The 24,243-nt window shown below is 43.6% G+C and overlaps 1 non-coding gene across 1 annotated transcript; it reads right to left on the reverse strand.

Annotated features, from left to right (window-relative positions):
* Window positions 1-4,430: 4,430 nt before the first annotated feature.
* Window positions 4,431-4,568, reverse strand: LOC114806709. The gene has a single exon (XR_003754771.1). It is a non-coding gene; the product is annotated as a small nucleolar RNA SNORA7 (small nucleolar RNA).
* Window positions 4,569-24,243: the final 19,675 nt, after the last annotated feature.

The following is a 24,243-nucleotide window of genomic DNA, read 5'->3' on the forward strand; positions in this document are numbered from 1 at the left end:
TAATAATAATGGTCTTGTTAAGCGCTTACTATGTGCCAAGCACTTGGGATCTGTGCCTTATCCTTAAAGACATATAAAGCCCAGCTTAATTATGCATTTTCCTATTTTGAAAGTGGAAACTGAACCACCTCAGAGAGAGGCGGGGAGACAGATCAGAGAAACAGTGGCTAGAAGAAGGGAAAGTGGGGGATCAGTGGAGAGAGCAGGGGCCATCTGGGTAAATGTGGGCTAGCAGAAAGCAGCTTTTCTCATCTCTACAAGCTTTGTGAGTGCTCAAGGGGAAGAGGACACCATCAAAAACTCCCAATTTGTACGTGCCCAGCTAGAGGGAGAACTCAATGGTAGGCAGCTCTCAGATCTTTCCCTGATTCCTTTGAAAGCAGCATTAGGGATGACTTGAAGACTTCCACCCCCCCTAGATTGACATCTTGTTGTCGGCAGGGAATGTATCTACCACCTTTGTTATATCGTCCTCTCCCAAGTGCATAGTACAGTGCTCTGCATGCAGTAAGCGCTCAATCAATACCATTGATTGATTGTTTGATGGGATGAAGAAAGTTATAACAGAATCTGTGTACTTCGTATAATCTGGGGATCATCATCAGGTCTTTCCCAGATCACCCCAATAATCACATTAGCTGTATTTTTACCATTTCCTAGGAATATCCAGTCTCCAAGGGTTGAGTAAGGCATCTTCACAATTGCTTATTTGAAATAAGGTCCAGTAGTATGGGCTTTTATAGTACCTTGGCATCTCTCCAGTTTTCTTTAATGCCTTTATAATAATAATGATGATGGCATTTGTTACGTGCTTACTATGTGCTAAGCACTGTTCTAAGCACTGGGGTAGATACAAGGTAATCAGGTTGTCCCACGTGGGGCTTAATCCCCATTTTACAAATGAGGTAACTGAGGCACAGAGAAGTTAAGTGACTTGCTCAAAGTCACTCAGCTGATAAGTGGCAGGGCCGGGATTAGAATCCACGACCTCTGACTCCCAAGCCCGTGCTCTTTCCACTAAGGCACGCTACTTCTCTATGTTAGGTTCATCTTCGTAAGCATCTTCACCTAATCCACCTTCTAAGATCAGCTAACTACCATGTGTCATGAAAACTGTGCCACTTTTTCAGTATACAAAGCTGTTCTTTGTTTTTGAAGATGACACTACTAACGGTGAGATACTGCCCATGCCTGAGGGTGCAGCTGAAAAGACCCATGAGCAACCGATAGTTTCTTTTACACTTTGAACACACAAAACTAATTCCTTGCTGCTCAGATGTCTTTGCCCCACATCTGTCTCTGTCTCTGACAGAGGGGCTGTCTCTGATTTTGAATCTATCACTTGGTGACTTCATCTTCAACAAGTCTTTGATCAAGGAGAGTAACTACTTTCTCCTTTTCTGCCCACTGGAAAGCAAATATTTGGGTACCTGCTAACATCCTATCCATTCTCCTCACGTGCCTGGCCGTTTATTCTCAGTCTCCTTCATGGGCTCCTCCTCTGCCTTCGCCCTAAGTTTTAGTTATTAGTTCTTAGACCCCCTAAGAGGTACCTCAAGGTTTAGTTCTTGGTCCCCTTCTAATCTCCATCTACATCCACTCCCTTGGAGAGCTCATTTGCTCCCATGGCTTCAACTACTTTTCTATGCAGATAACACCCAATTCTACATCTCCAGCCCTGATCTCTCTCCCTCTCTCCAGTCTCACATCTCCTCTTGCCTTCAAGACATCTCTACTTGGATGTCCTCTCTTCACCTCAAACTTCACATGTCCAAAACAGAGTTCCTTATCTTCCCACCCAAACCCTGATGTTTTCCCCCCAGGTTCTTTTGTGCTTCCCTGTATTCCTGGTATTTTTTGATTGCTTGCACAAGCTCCAAAGAGCCATTGGTGTTTCAGTCATCTGGTTTTATTTATAAATGCAAATTCTTAGTCCGTCCTCAAAACCCCAACAGTTGACATTTGCAGGGACTAGGGATGATAAAATAGAAAATTTGGAAATTCTCAATAACATGGAGGCCTCTCCCCGCAAAGATTTTGTGACCACCAACACTTAGTTACCCCAACCCCACAAAGAAATGAGTCTACTTCCCCAACTTCCAGAGATACCTTCGAGGACCATTAGTAAGAAGAATTTCAAGAAGAATTAATACTTATAATTATAAATACAATCACTAATTTTTATTAATATCTGCCTCCCCCTCTAGGCTGTAAGATCACTTTGGACAGGGAATGTGTGTGCCAACTATGTTGTTTTGTACTCTCCCAGGTGCTTAGTACAGTGCTCTGTACTCTGCATGGCCTAGTGGATAGAGCATGGGCCTGGGAGTCAGAAGGACCTGGGGTATAATCTCAGCTCCACCACTTGTCTGCTGTGTGATCTTAAACAAGTCACTTAACTTCTCTGTGCCTCAATTACCTCATCTGTAAAATGAGGATTAAGACTGGAAGCCCCATACATGGGGCAGGGACTGCACCCAACCTGATTAGCCTTTATCTATCCCAGTGCTTAGAACAGTGCCTGGCACATAGTAAGTGCTTAACAAATACCATAAAAAGAGCACTCAATGAATATCATTGATGATGAACCAAAGATTAAGTTCCAACCACTTACTACTTACCCTCTATCCATAGGTCATAAGAACATAAACAATACTATCACTGGATCACAACAACAGTCCATTCGGTCCAGGATTCTGTGTCATAGAGTAGCAGAAGTTGACTGAATAATAATGATAATAATAATAATTATGGTATCTGTTGAGCACTGTATACAGGCGCTAGGCATTGTACTAAGCACTGGGTTGGATACAAGCAAATCAGGTTGGACAGAGTCCCTGTACCACGTGGGACTCACAGTCTCAATCCCCATTTTACAGATGAGGTAACTGAGGCCCAGAGAAATGAAGTGACTTGCCCAAGGTCTACAGCAGACTACTGGTGGAGCTGGGATTAGAACCCATGACCTTCTGACTCCCAGGCCTGTACTTTATCCACTATGCCATGCCTCTTCTTTATTGAGTGCTTACTGTATACAGAACACCGTACCAAGAGCTTGGGAGAGCACAGTACAACAGACACATTCCCTGCCCACAAAAAGCTTACAGTCTCTTAACCTGGGGATGCGTTCCAGTTTTCCTTCATTCATTCAACTGTATTTATTGAGCACTTACTGTATGCAGAATACTGCACTAAGCACTTGGAAGAGTATGATACAACAGACACATTCCCTGCCCACAAAGAGCTTACAGTCTACCTGGGAAATCTTTCCAGGAACCTGTCAGCTCCGCGCCCAGACCTCTGGACAATGGGTGGGATACCCTCCCCCAGCCCCACAGAGGCAGATGTGCCCCCACCCCCCCAGCTCCCAGCCTGGTCCTGTAGGGGGTGCCTGCATGATGGTTGCCCTCTTTTGGAGTCAGGGAGGTACCATTTAACATCCTTAACATTTCCACTTCACATTCTTAACTTTCCTTCTAGTAAGCCATTATGACCACTTATCCATGAATTTATCCAAACCCTTCTTGATGCTAGAAATACTTTTGGCCTGCACAGCTTCCTGTGGTAGCAAATTTCATAGTTTTATCCCCTGCTGTGTGAAGAAGGGTTTCTTCTTGTTTGTTTGGAATCTACTATCCTTAAGCGTCGAAGGGTGTCCCCTCTTCCTGCTGTTGCGGGTATATCATGGGCCACAATTCCAAGTGTGCCCTATTCACACCATCTCAACTTGTCTGTTCCAAACTGAAGAATCCTAATTATTTAATGTTGGTATTTGTTAAGCGCTTACTATGTGCCGAGCACTGTTCTAAGCCCTGGGGTAGACATAGGGGAATCAGGTTGTCCCACCTGGGGCTCACAGTCTTAATCCCCATTTTACAGATGAGGGAACTGAGGCACAGAGAAGTTAAGTGACTTGCCCACAGTCACACAGCCGACAAGTGGCAGAGCTGGGATTCGAACTCGTGAGCCCTGACTCCATGTTATTCTCATAAGGAAGTTTCTCTATTCCCCCCACAATTGTCTTGGTTGCAGACTCTGTATTTTCTCTGGCTCTTCTGTAGACTTTTAAAAACATGACAACCAGAACTGCCCACAATATTCCAGGTGCAGGTACCTCGTGTTTTCTATCACAACTGTTTTTTCTTTCCCTGCCCTGATGATCCCCACCCTTAAGATGGGCTTTTAGGCTGTTTTTAGGCTTTTTGTCATGCCTTAATGCTGTAGAGTCATTTCCGACCCATAGCGACTCCATGGCCGTATCTATCCCAGAATGCCCCACCTCCATCTGTAATCATTCTGGTAGTCTATCCATAGAGTTTTCTTGGTAAAAGTGCAGAAGTGGTTTGTCATTGCCTCCTTCCATGCAGTAATCTGAGTATCTGCCCTCAAATGTTTCCCATGCCACTGCTGCCCAGTACAGGTGAGTTTTGACTTGTAGGAGATTGCCTTCCACTTGCTAGCCACTGTCCCAGCTAGGAATGGAGTGGATATGACTCTGCTTGACTCTCTCTCCTGTACTCGAGACTGGTAGAGTACTGGACACTCTCCAGATGCAAACCTGAGAGGGATTAGGCTTTTTAGACTAATGATTTAAAAGAACAGTCAATGACAGCTCTGAGATCTCTTTCCAGAGTCTAGACTGTTAGTTCTGAGTTCATCAGCAAGGAATGTAATGGAGATTATTTCTTTCTAGGTACCTTACTCTTGCTTACCCACAGTAAGAATTGAAGCGCATCTGCCATTTTATAGCTCACTCGCTCAGTTGGTTGGGTTTGTTTTTTTTGGTATTTGTTAAGGGCCTACTATATGGCAGGCTCTGTACTAAGCACTGGGCTAGATACATAAGGCTCACTGTTCAAGGTGGAGGGAGAACAGGTATCTTAATTCCATTTTTTACAGATAAGGAAACTGAAAGCACACAGAAGTTAAGTGATTTGCCAGAAGTTGCACAACAGACAAGTGGTAGAGCCAGGATTGGAACCCAGATTTCCTGACTCCTAAACCTAAGGTTTTTTAAAAAAAACTCTGGGGGAGCCCATTATTTACATACTGCCATCTCCCCAAATGCTTATTTCTATCTGCTTCTAATATTTTAGCAACTTTTTCTCATCTATGACATTCCATTCCATTCAATCCTGTGATTATTTAATTTTTTTACAAAGTCTTTGGTCTGGGTATGCAAACTTGTCACATGCATTTTGAAATATAATGAAATTATATCCATTGGTCCCTCCTCATGTTTATCCCTCATGACACACTCTTTCTGATTAGTGGGACATTTCAGCTTCCTAAAGACAGAAACTGCCCTCTCAAAGGTCACCTATGATCTCCTACTCTCCAAATCCATTGGCCTCTACCCCATCCTAATCCTCCCTGGCCTTTCATCTGCCTCTGACATTGTTGACCACCCCCTTCTCCTGGAAATATTATCCAACCTTGGCTTCACTGACTCTGTCCTCTCCTGGTTCTCCCCTTATCTTTCATTCTCAGTCTCCTTTGCAGGCTCCTCCTCTGCCTCCCACACTCTAACTGTGGGGGTTCCTCAAGGTTCAGTTCTGGGTCCCCTTCTATTCTCCATCTACACCCATTCCCTTGGAGAACTAATCAACTCCCACGGCTTCAACTACTACCTCTATGTGGATGATATCCAAATCTTCATCTCCAGCCCTGATCTCTCTTCCTCTCTGCAGTCTTGCATTTTCTCCTGCCTTCAAGACATCTCTACTTGGATGTCCCCCCCATCATCTTCAGCTTAACATATCTAAAACAGAACTCCTTTTCTTTGCACCCAAACCCTGTCCTCCCTTTCACTTTCCCATCACTGTAGATGGCACCACCATCCTTCCTGTCTCGCCCGTAATCTTGGCATTATCCTTGAGTCCTCTCTCTCATTCAACCCACATATTCAATCCGTCACCAAATCCTGTCAGTCTCACTTTCACAACATCGCTAAAATCCACCCTTTCCTCTCCATCCAAACTGCTACCACGTTAATACAGTCACTCATCCTATCCCTGCTGGATTACTGCATCAGCCTTCTTGCTGACCTTTTAGCCTTCTGTCTCTCCCAACTCCAGTCCATACTTCACTCTGCTGCCCGGAACAGTTTTCTACAAAAATGTTCAGGACATGTCACCCCATTCCTCAAAAAATTCCAGTGGTTGTCCATCCACCTCCTCATCAAGCAAAATCTCACTATTGGCTTTTAGGAGAGGAAATGTGGCTTAGTGGATAGAGCACAGTCCTGAGAGTCAGAAGGTCACAGGTTCTAAACCCAGCTCTGCCACATGTCTGCTGTGTGACCTTAGGAAAATCATCACATCCCTTGGCCTTGTTACCTCATCTGTAAAAAGGGGATTAAGAATGTGAATCCTATGTAGGACAGTGACTGTGTCCTATCCCAGTCTTAGAATGGTGTTTTGCACAGAGTGAGCGCTTAACGTGTACCATAATTATTAAAGCACTCAATCACCTTGCCCCCTCCTACCTCATCTCACTACTTTCCTACTACAACCCAGCCCACACACCTTGCTTCTCTATGGCTAATCTTCTTGCTGTGCCTCAATCTCACCTATCTTGCCCCCAACCCCTCGCTTTTATGTCCTGCCTCTGGTCTGGATACCCTCCCTCCTCAAATCCAACAAAAAATTACTTCCGCCCCACCCCCTTCAAAGCCTTACTGAAGCCACATCTTCTCCAAGAGGCCTTCCCTGACTAATTCCCTCCTTTCCTCTTCTCATCCTTACTTGGTCACTTTGTTCTTCCCTCCTCCCAGCCCCACAGTACTTATGTACATATCTGTCATTTATTTATTTATATTAATGTCTGTCTCCCCCCTGCCCCAGACTGTAAGCTTGTAAGCAGGGAATGTGTCTGTTTATTGTTATATTGTACTCTCCCAAGTGCTTAGTCCAGTGCGCTGCACACAGTAAGTGCTCAATAAATGATTGGATTGAAAGATTGGCTAGTCTTTTCCCTGCATGGAATTCCCTAACAGCCCCAGTACAGCATACCATGTCTCTCCCCACTTTCAAAGCCCTCCTAAAAGCCCTCCAAGAGCTATTCCCTGATTCACCCCAAACCTCTCAAGTAGTGCTGCTCCATCGGCCTCCTGTGTATACCTGCCACTTAGCTGGGTTTTTTTTTAATCTTACTTTTATTTTTATCAACTGCTTCTATGCTCTTATATTATTACCTATTGTACTTTTAGCAATTTATGTTCATTCTTCTGGCCCATTATAGTGTGAGCTCCTTAAGGGCAGGGAAAGTATCTTTTATTCTGTTGTATGTACTCAAGCAGTCAGTAAAGTAAACATTAGGTACTCAATAAATCCTGCTAGGATGATGACGATGTCTTTGCCTCAACAAGATCTGCTTTTTTAAAAGCTTACTGATCCAAAATGCACTAATTTTTCAAGCATAGAAATGAGACTCACATCTGACACCCTTCTTATAGATAGTAGTTGTATTGGTGAGCCACTAGTCCCCTGGCTGTTTTTAGCTTATTCTTGCTAGGAGTTGTCCAAATTTTCCTTTAGAATTCCCATATAGATGTTCTCCAGCAGCAAGTATATCAATCTGGTTTACAACATCCTGTGTGGTCACTGCAATCTGATTCTGTTCCTCCGACCTTTCTGCTACAAAAAAAACCCCCAATTAGATGAAGGAATCACCTTACCATCTTCCTCAGTAAAGACAGAACTGAAGAATTAATTACATTTCTCAGCTATCCCCTTTTCACCTGGAATGCACCCTTTACCCCTGGCCCCATTCATTCATTCAGTAGTATTTATTGAGCGCTTACTGTGTGCAGAGCACTGTCCTAAGCACTTGGAATGTACAATTCAGCAAGAGATAGAGACAATCCCTACCCAACACTGGGCTCACAGTCTAGAAGGGGGAGACAGACAACAAAACAAAACAAGTAGACAGGCATCAATACCATCAAAATAAATAGAACCATAGATAAATGCACATCATTAATAAAATAGAGCAATAAATATGTACAAACATATACAAGTGCTGTGGGGAGGGGAAGAGGGTAGAGCAGAAGGAAGGAGTAGGGGCAATAGGGAGGGGAGGAGGAGCAGAGGAAAAGGGAGGGCTCAGTCTGGGAAGGCCTCCTGGAGGAGGTGAACTCTCAGTAAGACTTTGAAGAGGGGAAGAGAATTAGTTTGGCAGATGTGAGGAGGGAAGGCATTCCAGGTCAGAGTTAGGACGTGGCCAGGGTCGACTGCGGGACAGGCGGGAACGAGGCACAGTGATGAGGTTAGTGGCAGAGGAGCGAAGTGTGCGGGCTGGGCTGTAGGAGGAGAGAAGGGAGGTGAGGTAGGAGCAGTCAAGGTGATGGAGAGCTTTGAAGCCAATAGTGAGGAGTTTTTGCTTCATGCAAAGGTGGATAGGCAACCACTGGAGATTTTTGAGGAGGGGAGTGACATGTCCAGAGTGTTTCTGCAGAAAGAGAATCCAGGCAGCAGAGTGAAGTATAGATTGAAGTGGGGAGAGAAGACGATGGGAGATCAGAAAGGAGGCTGATGCATTAGTCCAGTCGGGATATTATGGGAGATAATAGCCCCCTAACCCACGCGATCATCTAATAGGCCCACCAATTTTCTAGCCAGCATCTGGATTTTGTCATATTTGAAGAATCTTTTGTTATTGGTTTTGTATCCCTTTTGACCAGCCTGATTTCCAGCTAGTACCTGACCAGCTGCTCTTTGTGGACTTTAGTTGCTCTCCATTGTTTTTTTTTGTTGCTAAATGCTTACTATGTACCAGGCACTGTTCTAAGTGCTGGGGTAGATACAAGCTAATCAGGCTGAACAAAGTCTCTGACCCACAAGGGGCTCACAGTCTTAGTCCCCATTTACAGATGAGGTAACTGAGGCACAGAGAAGTTAAGCAACTTGCCCACAGAAGGCAAGTGGCAGACCTGGGATTTGAACCCAGGTCCTCTCACTCTCGGGCTTGTGTTTTATCCGCTCTGCTATCTGCTTCTCACTCTCAGAATATCTCTCCTCACTCAGGTAAGCTTTCCTTTTCTGAAAAGACAAATTTTTTCCTTTGCTGACCTTGTACCCTGCTAGTTAGGCATGCAGTGTTTCTGTTTGCCTGCGTGGTTTTTTGTTGTTGTTATTCTGTGGCACACATTTGGGTCTCTCTCTCTCTGCCACCTCCTCATTCACCCCTTCCCTCTGTGGAACTACTCCAAAGGAAGGGGAGAGGGTTTCTCCTCATTTGTTCATAACTTACCCAGCCTGCCTGGGAAAATCTCAGTGCATAACTTTGTACTGAAGGCTTTTCCTGGGAATGAATCTTCCTCCTTCCTTCCATTCCTCCCCCAACCCCGTTCCTTTTTTTTTTGTTGTTTTAATTTCTATGGAATTTATGAAGCCCTTACTATATGCCAGGCACTATACTAAGAGCAGGGGTAGATACAAGTTAATCAATCCCTGTCCCACAAGGGGTTCACAGTCTTTATCCCCATTTACAGATGAGGTAACTGAGGCACAGAGAAGTGAAGTGACTTGCCTAAGGTCAAAACAAACGAGTGGCAGAGTCAGGATTAGAACATAGGTCCTTCTGCCTTCCAGGTCCGCTAAGCCACGCTGCTTCTCTGTCAATTTCCTCCTGAGTCATAAAACTGCAGGGGAAACCTCTTTGGAGAAACAGAAAAAGAAGGTCTGCCTCATGTGAACCACTGCCATAGTGTTTACCAACTCAAACAGCCCCATGATGTGAGTGAGGTAGCACTAATCTAGAACAGGAAACTGAAGCTCCAAGAAAATGTGAAGTGTCCCACAATGAAGCAGTGAATCAATGGCGGATTGAGATCTCTGGAGTCCTGCTTCCATGTTCTATAGGGTGCTCTGCTTCCACTACCAGCCAAATCTATTTATAGTGGGCAGGTATGTTACCAGCCAAATCTATTTATAGTGGGCAGGTATGCAGAGACTGGGGTGGGGGTTAGGGAGAATGATTTATCCCGAGTCCTCAAGGAAAATTTCAGAGGATGATATGGTCGGGTTGATTGGTGGTGGTGGTGATTTTGCGGGGTGGGGGAGGTTGCTGTTAGCAGCAGGAAGGAGAGAAAAATAAACATTTGTCCCTAGGTTTCAAGAACATGACCCAAAGAATTTTTCCTATTGCAGGCTTGTGATTGGCAGCATATTAATAACTGTGGTATTTACTAAGTGCTTACCAAGAGCCAAGCAGTGTACAAATGCTAGGGTAAATATAAGATAATCAGGTAGAACACAGTCCCTGTTCTACATGGGACTCAGGGGAACAAGAATAGGTTCCTCATTTTACAGATGAAGAAACAGAGGCATGAGGAAGTTAAATGACTTGTTCAAGGTTACACGGCGGGTAAATGGCAGAGCCATGATTAAAACTCAGGACCTCTGACTCCTTGATCCATTCTCTTTCCAATAGGCCACACTGCTTCCAATCCCCTAAAATGGTAAATGTTTTTCCTTTATTCTTGCTAACCTACTCAGCTCTAGGAGCTCCAAATCCTACATATATGCTGATTTCTTGGGGTCCCTTCCAACTCTGATCTTCTAGGGTGGCTCCAGAGTGGTTACCCATAACCTAATGGTCTGTAACAAGCCTGAAAGTAGAGAAGCAGCACGGCCTAGTAGAGAGAGCATGAGTCTGGGAATCAGAAGGAACTGGGTTCTAATTCTGCCTCTCCTAATTGCTTGCTGTTTGAACTTGAGAAAATCTCTTAACTTCTCTGGGCTTCAGTTTCCTCAACTTTAAAATGGGGACTCCTGTTCTCCCTCCTACTTAGACTGTGAGCCCCAGATGGGACAGGACTGTGTCAGACTTACTTAACTTGTACTTAGCCCAGCTCTTAGAACAGTGTTTGACACATAATGAGAACTTAACAAATACCATACAAAAGAGCAATTCTAGGAGAACATTTTTGAGCCAGTTGCATGGGTAGTTGAGATTGACTAAAAGGCCAAGAGATAAGTTGCAGCTGCATCATCAGCCAGTGGAAAACTTTATTAAGTTCCAAGTAGACTTTGAATTTCAAAGATGTGAATGATGTGCGATAGGGCCCTTGAAATTCAGACCACAAATGCCCACTTGGGGAGCATTAAGCAGCTTTCTCCAGGTTCTAGCTGGCAATCATTTCTACTTTTACCACATTTTTCCTCTGATGGACCCTAGGGCCACTGTAATTGCTAACCAAAGACTGCTTCCAGCTCTTATTGTAAGCAAGGGTTACAGTCAAGGGTAGACAAAAACCGTAAGGGCCTACCCCAGAATACAGTGGGGTTATGTTCCTTGAAAGTGTGATTTTATCATGAATGACTGAATCTGAGTCTGGTTTCCCATAGAAGTAACTGTTATAAATTGGAATCTGTTCTAGAACTTCTTGTAAAAGTACTATGAAATTGCAAAATACTGCACTGCTAAATGTCACTAAACTATCATTTAATTTTTACCAAATGAATTCAAACCAGAACAGGAGAATATTAAATAAATGAGGAGCTAGAATGTGAATAATATTAATAATAATAATAATAATGATTTTTTTAAGCACTTACTGCATTCCAGGCACTGTACTAAGCACTGGGGTGGATACAAATTAATCGGGTTGGACACAGTCCCTGTCCCACTTGGGGGTCACGATCTCATTCCCCATTTTACAGATGAGGTAACCAAGGCACAGAGAATAATAATAATGATAATTATGGTATTTGTTGAGTGCTTACTACATGACAAGCACTGTTCTAAATGCTGGGGTAGATACAAGGTAATCAAGTTGTCCCACATGGGGCTCACAGTTTTAATCCCCATTTTCCAGATGAGGTAACTGAGGCACAGAGAAGTTAAATGACTTGCCCAAGGTCACATAGCAGACACATGGCAGAGTAGGGATTAGAACCCACAACCTCTGACTCCCAAGCCCGTGCTCTTTCCACTAAGCCACGCTGCTTCTCAAGTGACTTACCCAAGGTCATGCAGTAGACAAGTGGCAGAGCAGGCAGTAGAACCCATGACCTTCTGACTCTGAAGCCCATGCTCTACCCCCTGCGCCATGCTGCTGTTTTGAATATGAGTCTTTTTAGAAGGCCGTAGAGGTTGGAACTTATTCTTTCTGTAGTATTATGTTTTCAACTTTATGGAAGAATTTGTTCAATTTAGGTGGAAAAACAGCCTTATTTTCTTCTTAAAGCACCTTTAGATCGGCTAACTCTGCAAACTTTTTAACTCATCTCTCCATTAAGATTATCTTCAAGCAAGACAAGTTCATCTGCTTCCTCAAGAATCATTGCAAGATGTTTTAATCCCAAGCTTTAGCTGGTGTTAGAGAAATTATAACTTCTTCATTTGTTTCAACATTTTGCACTGACACACTGGATTGTCAAAATTCAGTGAGGTCCTCGTTGAACAAAAATTCTTTTGAATAAGATATAATAATAATGTTGGTATTTGTTAAGCGCTTACTATGTGCAGAGCATTGTTCTAAGCGCTGGGGTAGATACAGGGTAATCGGGTTGTCCCACGTGAGGCTTACAGTTAATCCCCATTTTACAGATGAGGTAACTGAGGCACAGAGAAGTTAAGTGACTTGCCCAAACTCACACAGCTGACAAGTGGCAGAGCGGGGATTTGAACTCATGATCTCTGACTCCCAAGCCCAGGCTCTTTCCGCTGAGCCACGTTGCTTCTCTTATTGACACTAGCATCATTCATTATTAAATTGAGTGGACTCCCCAATTCAACAACATCTTTTATCTCTTCTTCACCTTGAAAATCTGACACAAACTTTCTCCAAGAACCAGTCATTGTTGATTGCTTAGCCTAAACCCATGTGGGAAGGAAGAGGAAAGGTGTTTACTTACCTGCATTGCTCATTCAGAACTTTGGAGCATTTCATATGTATGTGAGGAGTAAGATATCAAACTTGGTGTATGCCTGTATTTGATAATAATTCTTATTGTATTTTTGAAGTGCTTACTATGCATCAAGCACTGTTCTAAACTCTGGAATATATACAGGTTAATCAGATCAGGCATTGTTCCTGTCTCACATGGAGCTCACAGGCTAAGTAGGAGGGAGAAAAGGTACTTAATTCCCATTGTATAGATGACTAAACTGAGGACCAGAGAAGATAAGTGACTTGCCCAAAGTCACAGAGCAGGTAATTGGGAGAGCCAGTATTAGACTTTAGGTCCTCTTACTCCCAAACCTGGGTTATCTCCACTAATTTTAAAATTAACTTTAAAATTCACTTTTACTTCCAAACCTTCATCCTTCCCAAAAGCAAAAATTTAAGAGAGAGAATGAAAATGATGGGTAGAGAATTGGCTTGAAAGAGATTCAGAGAGAAAAAGAGAGCAGAGACTTAGCCAAAAAAAAAAAGTCTTTCCCATCTAACATAAGAGGCAAGGTAGGATGCTTCTCTGGACTCCCCTCTAGACTGTAAGCTCCCATCTCACAAGCCCATAACCTTGGCATTATCCTTGACTTCTCTCTCTCATTCAACCCACATATTCGGTCCGTCACCAAATCTTGTCAGTCCCACCTTCACAACATCACTAAAATCTCCCCTTTCCTCTCCATCCAAACTGCTACTGTGTTAATACAATCACTCATCCTATTCCGCCTATTCTGCATCAACCTCCTTGCTAACCTCCCAACCTCCTGCCTCTCCCCATTCCAGTCCATACTTCACTCTGCTGCCCACATCATCTTTCTACAGAAACTTTCAGGATATGTCACCTCCCTCCTCAAAAATCTCCACCAATCTACCACCGTATCAAACAAAAATTCCTCACCAATGGCTTTAAAGTAGTCCATTACCTTGCCCCCTCCTACTTCACCTCACTTCTCTCCTTCTACAACCCAGCCCACATACTTCACTCTTCGGATGCTAACCTTCTCACTGTGCCTCGATCTCCCCTGTCTTGCTGCCGTCTCCTGGCCCATGTCCTGTCTCTGGCCTGGAATGCCCTCCCTCCTCAAATCTGCCAGATAATTACTGTCCCCACCTTAAAAGCCTTACTGATGGCACATCTCCTCCAAAAGGCCTTCCCAGATTAAGCCCCACTTTTTCTCATCTCCTACTCCCTTCTGCATTGCCATGACAAGCTCCCTTTGCTTTTCCCCCCTCTCCCAGCCCCAGAACACTTATATATATATATACATATATATATATATATACCTGTAATTTTATTTACTTGTATTGAAGTTTGTTTATACTGATGTCTGTCTCCCCCACTCTAGACTGTGAGCTCATTATGGTCAGAGACTGTCACCGCTTATTGCTGTATTGTATTATCCCAAGTGCTTAGTACAGTACTCTGCCTACAGTAAGTGCTTAATAAACACTACTGAAAGAATGAATGAATGAAAGTTAGGGGCAGGGAATGTGTCTGCTAATTCTGTTGTATTTTACTTTCCCAAGTGCTTAGCACAGTGCTCTGCACAGAGTAAGTGCTCAATAAATATAATTGATTGATTCTTTTAACAAGATCAAATTACTCATCTGGCAAGGTGACAGTAATGTCATGGTGGTGAGGGAGAGCCCTTTGGCCAATTTCTGTTTTGTTTTTTTCCCCCTCCCCCTCTTCCTGTTCTTGTTATTGTTTATTGGTTGATGTCGAATCATTGATAACTAGGCTTCAAGTACTTTGCTTCAGTTAATTGAGCACTCAATTGGGAAATGAACAATTATCAGGCTTGATTATTTTTTCCAGTCATTCATTCACACATGGAAAATGAACACTATTGGTAGCATATCCCAACCTTAGACACAATGTTCCAGTATGATCTGAACCCTATTTCTCCAGGGTTTGAATACCATAGTTCAATCCAGGTTTGCCAAACCCCGGCTTCTGAGCTGCGCTATTCATTCATTCATTCATTCATTCATTCATTCATTCATTCATTCATTCATTCAATCATATTTATTGAGTGCTTACTGTGTGCAGACCACTGTACTAAGTGATTGGGAGAGTACAATACAACAATAAACAGACACATTCCCTGCCCACAATGAACTTGTCCTTTTGTGGGTCACCCGGCTGAGTCCCATCTCCAGGTAGACACTATAGCTCTGTGAGATAATTTCCTGAAGCCAAGGAAGCTGGTATTTTTTTAGTGGTACGCCAGTCCTCTGTCTATGAGATTTCATGGTCAGAATGACTATGGCAGAGGCTGAGGCAGTAGCCATATCATTATGGTTTGAAATCATGATGATCTGAGCTAGGCTAGCTCTGGGCATAGATAAGGAGGAAAGGCCTAGTTGCTCACTTCTCAGGACCCCTCAAGGGAAAGCTGTTTTGCATAAGATATCAATTATTCACCTAGTGACATCTGGAGATTAGGTCATCAACTCCGTTGAAAAGTGGGAAAGAATCTCCAGAGAATGACAAGCAGCAAGCACTTTAGGTGTCTGGAGGGAATGGACATGTGAGGCTATTTGCCAGAAAGGTTCATCAGGGTGAGCTACCAGTCAAGGATCTGTGGATCGTGTGCTCATAGAGGAGCTGCTAAGAAAACTATGGCAGTGCTACCCAGCTAATTTAAATTAGGGACAATTTCCAGATCAAGAAGTTATTCCCAAATCTGAGTTTTTGATCCCTGAGTACTTGATTCCTTTGCCCTACCACTTCTACCAAAGGGAGTTAGGTCTGAGAAAAGCTCAGAGATCCAAACAGCATGGTGGGGTGAAAAGAGCACAGGCAAGGGAGTCAGAGGGTCATGGGTTCTAATCCTGACTCCGTTACTTGTCTGCTGTATGGGGCAAGTCACTTCTCTGTGCCTCAGTTACCTCATTTGTAAAATGGGGATTGAGACTGTGAGCCCCACGTGGGACAGGGACTGTGTCCAACCTGATTTGCTTGTATCCACCCCAGCGCTTAGTACAGTGCCTGGTATGCAATAAGCACTTAACAAATACCATAATTATTATATTATTATTATTATCAAAGGTCATGCTAGGAGGAGGTGGTCTTGCATGTTCTGCAGGTTTAAAGTTTAGGAAAACTTCAGAGACTTACAAAGCGAAGGAGCTACAGATGAGCTTTGCAAATTATCTTGGAGGCACCATAAAAGCCTTATAGCTACCTATTTATTCCCCATTTGTAGATGTCTGACTTAATTTGCTTTTAATGATTTAAATCCCATCCATTTTTTCCCATTAGCTGCTATAGAAATAAAATATGCCATTGATTCGTCCGAGACTAATGTACTTCATGAGTTTAGAATGAATGCAATTCATGTAATGGATTTCTATTTTCCAGCTAACTAGCTAGTTATCTGTAATGATGACACATAATAAACATGTCCATTGATGCAGGTTGGTCTGAGCAAGAGACACTTTCTTTAAAATTAATACTACCCTTTTCTGCTGCAATGTAGACTTGTACCAGGGTCGATCTAGGTTTGCTACAAGAGCGTGAGATCTGCAAAAGCTCAGTGAAGAATTCACTGATTCAAACTATCATAATTGCAAGCGCAAGGCTGTTAATAACGTAGAAAATGCCTTTGTAATTCATTTTCACCCTAAATACCCACCTGGATAATCAATTTTTCTTTATAGAATTTAGGTTCTAAGGACAGTGCTCTGCACATGGTTAGTGCTCAATAAATATCATTGATTGATTGCTTGACAGGCATTCAAAAAATTAGTCTCTTTAAAATAGTTTTCTCACCTGCACTATGGAATAGTGGAGTGTATTGCTAAGGCATGCTTTGACCAGAAACTTAAAAGTGGATATAATGAGGAAATCAAATTGTGGGTTTAAGGGGAAGTTTGCTATAGTGGGTATGAACTTTGCTGCATGCCCAATCATTATCATCAATGGCATTTATTGAGTACCTACTGAGAGCCAGGTACCATACTAAGAACTTGGAAGAAGCGAGAGAGACGGTCACTGTTGATGCTGTCAACTACCCCCTTCTCCTGGAAACATTATCCAACCTCAACTTCACTGTCACTGTCCTCTCCTAGTTCTCCTCTTATCTCTCTGACCACTCATTCTGACAGATCTCTTTTGCAGGCTCCTCCTCTGCCTCCCATCCTCTAACTGTGGGAGTTCCTCAAGGCTCAGTTCTGGGTCCTTCTATTCTCCATCTACACCCACTCCCTTGGAAGACTCATTTGCTCCCATGGCTTCAACTAACCACCTCTATGTGGATGATTCCCAAATCTACATCTCCAGCCCTGATCTCTTTCCTTCTCTGCAGTCTTTTCCAGCTGCCTTTAGGACATGTCTTTTTATATGTCTCACTGATGCCTCAAATTTAACATGTCCAAAACAGAACTCCTCATATTCCCACCCAAAGCCTGTCCTCCCCCTGATTTTCCCATCCTTCCTATTTCACAAGCCCTTAATCTTGGCATTATCCCTGACTCTTCTCTCTCACTCACCCCAAATAATCAATCACTAAATCCTTTTAGTTCAACTTTCACAATTTTGCTAAAATTCACCCTTTCCTCTCCATCCAGAGTGCCACCACTTGATTCTAAGCACTTATCCTATCCCACCTTGATTACTGTATCAGATTCCTTGTTGGCCTCCCTGCCTTCTGTCTCTCCCCACTTGAGTCCCTACTTCATTCTGCCGCTCAGATCAATTTTCTACAAAGATGTCCAGTCCATATATAGGGGTTGCCCATTCAACCATGCAACCAGTAGTGGTTGCCCATTCTTGTTCTGTCTTATGCTGTTGCATCCTCTCCAACCCATAGCGACCATGGATACATCTCTCCCAGATCACCCCACCTCCACCTGCAATCATTCTGATAGTGTATCCACAGAATTTTCTTGGTAGAAATATGGAAGTGGTTTACCACTCTCTCCTTCCACGCAGTAAACTTGAGTCTCCACCCTCGACTCTTTCCCATGTTACTGCTGCCCAGCACAGTGAGTTTTGACTTGTAACAGGTTGCCTCCCTCTCATTAGCCACTGTCCAAGCTAGTAATGCAATGGATATTCCTCTGCTTGACTCTCCTTCCCGTAGTCAAAACTGGTAGAGTACTGGAAACTCTCCAGGTACAACCCTGAGAGGGGAGTTGCTCATTCACCTCTGCATTCAACAGAAACTCCTTTACCATAGGCTTTAAAGGACTCAGTCATCGCACCACCTTGTAACTCACCTCGTCGCTATTCTAATTACAACCCAGACCTCACATTTCACTCCTCTAATGCCAACCTACTCACTGTACCTCAATCTCATCTATCTTGCCACCGACTTCTCACCTCCATCCTGCCACTAGCCTGAAATTCCCTCCTTTTTCATATATGATAGACAATTACTCTCTCCACCTTGAAAACTTATTGAAGGTATATCAACTTCAAAAGGCCTTCTCCAAGTCCTCATTTCCTCTTTTCCCACTCCCTTCTACATCACCCTGATTTGCTCCCTTTAGTCACCCCTCCCTCAGCCCCACAGCACTTATGCTTAATCCTTAATCCTTAATTTATTTATTTTTATTAATGTCTGTCTCCCCCTCTTTACTGTGAGCTCATTGTAAGCAGGGAATGTGTCTATCCACTCTGGAATGGTAGACACATTGGTAGAGAAGCAGCATGGCCTAGTGGATAGAGCATGGGCCTGGAAGTGAGAAGGACATGGATTTTAATCCATGCTCCGCAACTTGTCTTCTGGGTGACCTTGGGCAAGTCACTTACCTTCTCTCTGCCTCAGTTTCCTCATCTGCAAAATGGGGATTAAGACTGTTAGCCCCATGTAAGACATGGACTGTGTCCAACCTGATTAGCTTATATCTACCCCTGCACTTATTACAGTGCCTGGCAAATAGTAAGCGCTTAACAAGTAACATAAAAGCAACAAAAAATACTCTTTATATTCCACTCTCCCAAGCACTTGGTACAGGTTATAAGCTTTTCTCTCTAGATTGTAAGTTCCTGTGAGCTGGGATCATATTTACAAATTCTATTGTATTGTACTTTCCCAAGCTCTATGCTCAATAAATACCATTGATTGACTGATTGATTGATAAGTGTTGGGAGCAACATTAGTATCCCTTTGCTGGATTCATTGATCTTATAAAATATTTGACAACATCAGTAGAACTGGATTCTAATAACTTATAAGCAATTGTTGCCCTTTGTATTGAGAGGTTCAGTCAATCAATCAATCAGTGGTACTCACTGAGTGCTTACTGTGTGCAGAGCACTGTACTAAGCACTTGGGAGAGTACAATACAATAGAGTCGGTAGACATGATCCCTACCCACAAGGAGCTTCAAGTCTAGAGGGAGCTTAGAGACTCCAAACCCCAAAATGTAGTGAGAGGTTTTCACCCCAGGATGGTCTGGCTAGTCATGTTTGATCCATTCCCCAGTACTGATGGAGTAAAGCAGTGTGTGTAACATTTATTTATGAATAAAAATTTATGAAGGGTGTAGAGAGGGTAAATACAGGAATGGAACATAGCAAATCTCACAATCAGAGGACAAGGGGACACCCATCAAAGCTTAGAGGTGGTAGGTCCAAAAAGAAACCATACACAGTAAGCAAATGAAATTCAGAAAGTTGTTATAAGCAGAAAACATCAGTAGGGTCAAGATGAATTTTGATAGGATGAACAGTCCTTAATATATTACTAGAGTGAAAGTTAGGCATGTAGATGGGGATTAGGATGGATGTCAATAATAATAATAATAATTATAATGATGGTATTTGTCATGCATTTACTATGTGTCAAGCACTGTTCTAAGCACCAGGGTAGATACAAAGTAATCAGGTTGCCCTAAGTGGGGCTCACAGACTTAATCCCCATTTTACAGATGAGACAACTGAGGCACAGAGAAGTTAAGTAACTTGACCAAAGTCACAAAGCTGATAAGTGGTGGAGCCGGGATTAGAACCCATGACCTCTGACTCCCAAGCCTGTGTTCTTTCCAATAAGCCACGTTCTTCCCCATGCCACACTGATGGTAACCATTCAACAGGTCCTCTAAACATCTTGTGAGAGATCGAATACTGGGCTGGATTGACCATAGATCTGACTCATTTATGGCATTGCTTAGGTTCTGATGTTCTTATTTATTCATTCAGTCAATAGTATTTTTAAGTGCTTACTATGTGCAGAGCACTGTATTAAGTGCTTGGAATGTACAATTTGGTAACAGAGACAATCCCTGCCCATTGACGGGCTTACAGTCTAATCAGGGGAGACAGACAGACAAAAACAATAGCAATAAATAGAATCAAGGGGATGTACACCTCATTAACAAAATAAATAGGGTAATAAAAATATATACAAATGAGCAAATGAGCACAGTGCTGAGGGGAGGGGAAGGGAGAGGGGGAGGTGCAGAGGGAAAGGGGGGAAAAGGGGCTGAACTGAGGGGAGGTGAAGGGGGGGCAGAGAGGCAGCAGAGGGAGCAGAGGGAAAAGGGGAAGCTCAGTGTGGGAAGACCTCTTGGAGGAGGTGAGCTCTCAGTAGGGCTTTGAAGAGGGGAAGAGAGTTAGTTTGGCAGAGGTGAGGAGGGAGGGCATTCCAGGACAGCGGGAGGACGTGGGCCAGGGGTCGACAACGGGATAGGCAAGAATGGGGGACGGTGAGGAGGTGAGCGGCAGAGGAGCGGAGTGTGCGGGGTGGGCAGTAGAAAGAGAGAAGGGAGGAGAGGTAGGAGAGGGCAAGGTGATGGAGAGCCTTGAAGCCTAGAGTGAGAAGTTTTTGTTTCGTGCAGAGGTAGATAGGCAACCACTGGAGGTTTTTAAGGAGGGGAGTGACATGCCCAGAGGGTTTCTGCAGGAAGATGATCCAGGCAGCAGGATGAAGAATAGACTGGAGTGGGGAGGGACAGGAGGAAGGGAGAGCTTCACACAACCATCCTTAAGGTCACACAATGAACCTGGAAGTTGTTTTTCAGATTAACCCCCAAGTCTCTTGGGAAACTTTTCCAAATGAATAGGCAGTGGACATGAAAAAAATCCTTGAGATGGTCACCAAGAAGTTGGTTATATGCTTAATCTTTGTGAATCATTTTGCAGAGTCAACCAAGTATTGTATACTGTCAATCCATTAGAATGTAATCTCCTCATGGTTAGGGATTGTGTCTTTTTTCCTCTATTGCATTCTCCCACGCACTTAGTACAGTGCTCTGCACATAGCAGATGCTCAGTAAATAGGTATGAAGATCAAGAACCAGCTATCCCAGAAAAACCCTACTTTCAATGACAGATCAAATCTGTTGCCTGGGAAAATCATTGGGAAAATAATGGTCTACCTGACAAGGAAGAAAAATGAAACAATAGGACGTAGAGATCCTTTAGGAAATTTACAGAAAGAGTTTTGTCAATGCAGCATCATAATCCAGAACAAACAAGGAAATGTATTTTCCCAACAGCTGTGAGGCCTAGGCTTATTTTATATCTCTGAGTCATCTCCCTTATCTCCTTCTACAGCCCACCCTGTACACTCTACTCTTCTGCCGCTAACCTCCTCACTGTGCCTCGTTCCTGCCTGTCCCACTGTCGACCCCTGACCCACGTCCTACCATTGACCTGGAATGCCCTCCCTCTTCACATCTGCCAAACTCTCTTCCCCTCTTCAAAGTCCTACTGAGAGCCCACCTCCTACAGGAGGCCTTCCCAGACTGAGCCCTCCCTTTCTCTCTGTCCCTCTTCCCCTCCCTATTGCCCCTACTCCCTCCCTCTGCTCTACCCCCTTCCCCTCCCCACAGCACTTGTGTATATTTGTATATATTATTTATTAATGATGTTATATATCTGTGGTTCTATTTATCTATTTTAATGGTAGTGATGCCTGTCTACTTGTTTTGTTTTGCTGTCTGTCTCTCAGTTTTAGACTGTGAGCCCATTGTTGGGCAGGGATTGTCTCTATCTGTTGCCAAATTGTACATTCCAAGTGCTTAGTACAGTGCTCTGCACACAGTAAGTGCTCAATAAATACTACTGAATAAATGAATGAATCTATGTTAACTAAAAGCTATACTGAACATTAGGAAGCAAGACATAATAATCAATCAGTGGTATTTATTGAGTACTTTTTGTGTGCTGTACTGAGCATTTGGGAAAGGGTTAGTCTACTAACTTTGAATTGGTTCATTGCACCAAAACTCTGCTATGTGGGGAATTCCTCCCCACTTGCAAGTAGAATTAATCATCTTAGTACTCATCTAAACATGCTGATTCTTCCATCCTTCCTCCTCCTTCCTTCCTTCCTTTCTTCCCTCCTCCCCTTCTTCCTCCCCTCCTTCCTTCCTGATTCTAGTCTTCTTGGAAGCACTTCTAATTCAGTAGACTAAACATCATCAAAAGTTCTTGAATTAGTTATATAGCAAAATACAGGAACAAATAAATGCTACTATGTGTGTTCCAGGAAGGCAAGAAGACATGGCAATGACTAGAAACTGCTTTTCCAAATTAGTAAAGAAATACAGTCTGATGATTAGGCCAAATTCTGATCCAGCATATTTTCCAATGAAGGAAGGATAAACAAATCCATCAACAAATCAATAGTGCTTTGGGGACACGTTCTGCGTGCTGAGTACTGTACTAAGTGCTTGAGAGAATAGAATTAGTAAACATGATCCTTGCCCTCAAGCATCTTACACTAGAGTGGGGAAGACAATCCCTAAAATAAACTACAGGTAGGAAAAAACAATGGAGCATAAATATATGTAAATACCTTTTGCCAAGGGGTTTGGAGGGTGGGGATGGGAGTGCATGTGTGAGTACCCAAGTGCTTGGGTGGCAAGGAAAGGCTGAAATGACAGATGGGGGATATAAAGTGGGAAGATTTTAAATTAATCAGAAATGATCTCAGAAGGCTTTGAAAATGAGGACATCTGTGGTCTGGTAAATATGAAAGGGGAGGGAGTTCCAGAAAGGGGTGTGTGTGGGGTGTGAGCAAGTGGTAGGCAGTGGAAGAGATGAAAATGAGGCACAATGAGTAGGTTAGCTTGAGAGGAACTAAAAGTACAATATTGGGTATAGTAGGAGAAGAAACTGGAAAAATAAGAGCAAGAGAGAAAAATAACTGGAAACTGGAAAATTAAGAGCAAGTGCTTTGAAAACTATGGTCAGGGGCTTTTGCTTGATGTGGAGAGTAATGGGCAATGAAGTTTCTGAGGAGTGGAGAGGTACAGAACCACGTTTCAGAAAATGATCCCGGCAGCAACGTAGGGACTGGAGAGGGGAAAGACTGGAGGCTGAGAGATCAGCGAGGAGGCTGATGCAGTAATCAGGCCATTTAGGCCAGCATGGCAACTATTAGGATGGAGAGGAAAGGGCAGATTCTGAAAATGCTGTGGAGAGTCTGGCAACAGACTCAATATGGGCATCGAAAGAGAGGGAGGAATCAAGGTCAATTTCAAGGTTCTGGGCTAGAGAGATGGGGAGGATGGTGTGATGTCAACTGTGAATGGGCAGGTTAGGTGGAGGATTTAAGACTGAAGATGAGAAGTTAAGCTTTGGACACATTCAGTTGGAGGTGACAACAGGACAACCACATAGAAATGCCCTGAAAGCAGGAGGAGATGCAACATTATAGAGAATGAGAGAGGTAAGGGGGTAGTGAGTTTGAGTTTGAGTGTGACAGTGTGGTACATTATAGGGAGTCAGCTGCAATAGAAGTGATATTTAAAACCATGAAAGCCTGCTGAACTCCCCAAGATTGTGAGTGTAGATTGACTTGAAGGATAGCCACAGTTAGGTAGTGGGAGGCAAAGGAAGAGCCAGAGAAAGAGAGTGAAAAGGAGCAGCTCGAAAGGTATGAAGAGAACCAGGAGAGAACTGTCAAAAAAACCAGAATTAGATAGTATTTCCAGGAAAAGGGAGTGTGCAGTTTTAAAGGCAGTGAGAGATTGGGGATAGAGTCCATTAGATTCTATGAGGAGATTTTTTGGTGACTTAGGAAAGAGCAGTCTTACCAGAAATCAGATTATAGAATATTAAAGAGGGTGTTCCCCTTGCCTTCCTCAGGCTCGGGGTCCAAGCCACTTTGTCGTCCCCACTGTCCAAGGTGGGCCCTGCAGCGCTAAGAGGCAGCTCCGACCTGCTGACGCCGCCCCTCTTCTCTCCCTCTGTCTCCCCTCACCTGTGGCACACACCAAGGGCCTGAGTTGTCTCTGCTTTGGGGCCCTTCCATAGAGTCCGGGTACCTCCTAGGCCACATGCAGCAACTGCCCCTCTGCCCCCTCCAAACCCCCTACCAGTCCTGGGGCCTGGCTCCACTGTCAGACTAGTTCCAGTGGCCCAGGACTGCCACCCCCCT

The sequence above is a fragment of the Ornithorhynchus anatinus genome, chromosome X1, assembly GCF_004115215.2.
Source record: "Ornithorhynchus anatinus isolate Pmale09 chromosome X1, mOrnAna1.pri.v4, whole genome shotgun sequence".
Classification (NCBI taxonomy): Eukaryota; Metazoa; Chordata; class Mammalia; order Monotremata; family Ornithorhynchidae; genus Ornithorhynchus; species Ornithorhynchus anatinus.